Source organism: Callorhinus ursinus, unplaced genomic scaffold (assembly GCF_003265705.2).
Source record: "Callorhinus ursinus isolate GAN/ISIS: 27379988/994484 unplaced genomic scaffold, GSC_fseal_2.0 scaffold35, whole genome shotgun sequence".
NCBI classification, from domain to species: domain Eukaryota; kingdom Metazoa; phylum Chordata; class Mammalia; order Carnivora; family Otariidae; genus Callorhinus; species Callorhinus ursinus.
Window position 1 is genome coordinate 16,221,926 of NW_027397097.1, and position 3,787 is coordinate 16,225,712.

Genomic DNA, 3,787 nt, shown 5'->3' on the forward strand with positions numbered 1-3,787 from the left:
ACCATCTGAAAATCCAAATCTAATCACATCTCCTTAATTTCTTCTGTTAACTGTTCTACCTCCTATGTCTTCATTAGCAGAAAGTCCAATATCACTCTCCCTTGAATTATTCAAGAATTCAAAACATGTTCTCAATCCAAAAGGTCATTACCCACTTCCAACAGCCAAGCTGAAAGAAAACTGGGGAGCTGATCAATCCAAAGGCTTCTTAGTTCTCTTTCTGCCATACTGGGTCCTTGTTGCTCCTTCATTGTCCACTGCTGAGGCAGTACTATTGCTGGTCCAGATCCTGCCCTGGCTGCATGAGGCACCAAGGTTTGTCCTCAAGGTCCAGCCCCTCAGCTGACTTAGTACACATTCAGCATGTTCTGTCCCTGTATCTCAATGGCATCGTCACTCAGAAACCTCTGTTGGGCCCAGCCCTCCAAAGAGAGTACTTTCTTATGGCAAATCCCTCTCTGGGGTCCTTCATCTTCTTTCCTGCCAACAGATCTCAGTGAGCACCACCCGATCCATTTGTGGTCCAATAGCCTTAAACTTAAAGAAAAAAGGTCAGAGACCCGTTCCTCTCTTCTTCCTAGGGCTGTCTCCTTGTGCAATTCCAGGGACGCCATTTATATTGTATTCAGAAGGAAGAGTATCCCTTGGAGCACAACTACAAAGAGTATTTACATCCATCACAACAGATTACAGTATGAATGGTGCCCCCTGGTGTTGTGCAACTCAGCACCAACTTTTCTACCTAACCCCAACCACAGCTTTCTAGTCAAGAGGAATGAGAAAGAATGGATATTTCAAGACTAAGACATCCTACCTTCTCCCAAGGCAGTAGGTCTCTTATAGTTGTATAATTGAGAAAGGCATCTCAAGTGACTTTTGCAAAACAGAGATCTGTTTCAAAGTGATTTTCTGAAGTTTGTTTTTTTTAAAATAAGATCTATTTTCTGCTCCTCCAGAATTACACTCATTACACAAGTAATAATAGCTATCATTTACTCAGCAGATATGGCACAAATACTTTACATGCATTATCTCATTTTCCTTGTAGAAAAAATCTGACTCTGATAATGGAGCTAAAATGTACAGAAATGAGAGTACAAGGTAGAATGTGAAAAAATTTACATGAGTGAGGTAAGTGTAAAGTACCAAGAGAGCCCAGAGGAGGGGAATTATTTCCAGCCAGAGAAGCTCATTCAGTCAATATTCAGCACATAATTATTGTGTGCCTTTCACATCCTGATCTCAAGAAGCTCAGAGGCTATGGGGAAAAGGATGAGCAAATAGGTTATCTTGACAGTGTGATGTCATCTGATGACTGCAATCTGGCCATCAGGGCAGGCTCCTTGGAAGAGGAGGCATTCGAACCACAAACATCGAAGGTTTGAGGGGCTTCTAAACAGACAAGGATGGGGATCTCTGATATCGCAGGGCTGCACCTGGATCTCATTACAACAGCTCCATCTTCTAGAAGAGGAAGAGAAACAAGGGGTTGTTAACTTTCCTGTTCAACTCTCCTCCAAGGCCCTAATTTTGAAGCCTTTAATGGTAACCAGTCCTTCCCCTTTGTGCAACTGGCTTTGCTCCCATGGAAGATTGCACTGCACTTTTCCCTACTTAATGCCATTCAGCTTGTGACTTCCTCTCCAATTTACCAATCCTGATTCACATCCTCCACCTTTTCTCCCACTGAGAACAAACAGCCAACTTTTGGACTTTCAAACCTCCTGGAAAGAGGCCAAGCTTCCATAAACTCCAGAATATTATTGTGTGAATTAAGATGTTCACATGGTATCAACCATGCAGTTACTCCAACATTTATTTTGGAAAATATTACATTTGGAAAATGGGAAGGATTCCAGAGCATTCTCTTACCTTGAAATATCAGTAGACACGAGGGGATTTGGAGATCATTTCTTGCTCAAGAGTTAGCAAACAATCTACAATTAGATATACATAAAATCGCCTTAAATAACATTAGTGAAGGGATCTGGGGCTTAAAAAATGTCTATAGAATATTTGTGGAGAAATTTGGGGCAAAAGGCTGCAATTTTAACTCACTGAAGCAAACTTTCAAAACGCCTTTGAATTCAATCCCAGTTGGCTCTTATTGCACATTTCTCTTCCAATCACTGATGATTAGACTTTGCCCAGTTGCACATTTTCCAAGATCTTACATGCTTCAAACTCCGTCCCTCTGGCGACGAGAGGCAAAGTAGTCTAGAGCCCTAGTGAGAACTGTATCTAAATCTAAAGCCCAGACACTTAGGGTCCAAAGGGGCCCATCACGTTTCCCTTACTCTCCTCTCCCTTCCATCTGTTTCTCCTCAGCTCCGTTTTGTAATGCGAAAGCCACAGAGAAGAGTGCCGGGGAGTCAGCTGTCCCGGGGGGATCTTACTGATGCACCTCCTTCTTTAATGTGGCTCGGCTCCCATTGCCCATGATATGTTTGCAGTGGCTAGAGTACAAGTAAGATTGGAGGGCTTTGGGAAAAAAGGCCAGGAATGATGGACAGGTTGCAGTCCTTCTTGCGTGTTCTTTCAGCCTTTGAAATTTGACAATTCCTGAAACGTATCCCATTTATGAAAAAGAAAACCCACCCCCAACACACACGTGTGAGTGTGTGTATATAAGTGTATAAAGAACAAGTAGGACATAAGCCAAGATACAACAATGGTTACCTCTGAGAAAGGAAGTGTGGATAGATGGGGGTAACCGCACACCATTGATGTCCATCTATCTCTTTTTTACATTGACATTTTATTCATGTAGTGTGTAAATAAACATAAAGAAAAATGATTACAATAAAATAATATATTTTTAAAAAGAACTAAGTAAAATTCTATGAACTAATATGGAAAGCTATCCAAGAAATGTTAAATTAAAAATAGCAAGTTTAAGTGGTAAATATCCTAAGTTCTATGTTGGGGAAAAATGTAGATATATCCACACGTAATTGGTAGTGTGTGCATAGGAAAAATCATGAGGAAAATATACTAAATTATTGCTGTGGTTAAGTCTGGGAGATGGAATATTTCTGGGAGATGGAGATGCAGGCGGGGATTTTAATTTTCTACACTGTATGGTCCCTAGAATATTTAAATTTTTCAATATTGACATTATTGATTTTTCTAACAAATTGGCTCACGTAGGATTATGACCATGTTTCTTGATATTGCCCTCAAAAGACTGACTGGCTGTTTTGATGGACCAACATGTAACACCGTGTTGACTGATCTGAACAACTAACTCACATCCCAACCCAAATGATAATGTTCGTGGCAGGTTCTCGTGTTTAATAACGATCCCAGTTTTTACCTGTTCTTACCTTAAATAAGCAGTTCCTTCTGCTACAAATGCCCTCCTCTTCTCCTGGTAAACTTCTGTTGATCCCTTAAAACGCAGTTTTCTCCAATTCCCCAGATAGAGTTCCTAATATCCACTTTGCTCCCATAGCATTTACACCTATCCCCATTTCCACAAGTTACTCCATCTATGCTAGCTCCATGCTTCAACCTCTGTCTCCTCTTCTGGATTGTCAGCTCCTCAGGGCAGGGATAGTAGCTTATTTTCTGCATAGCTGTCTCAAGAGTTAATATAATGAACAGCACTTAGTAAATATTTAGTTAAAAGGGTTGGTTTCCTCAGCCTTTCCTAGTGTAAGAGTTGTAAATCCAGTGGAGCCCAAACATGGCCGTTATCACAATCTCCTGAGGGAGCCTTTAAAAACACAGGTACTGATGTTCCACTGTAGCTCTTCTCAATGCAGATCTCCCAGATGATTCTTCC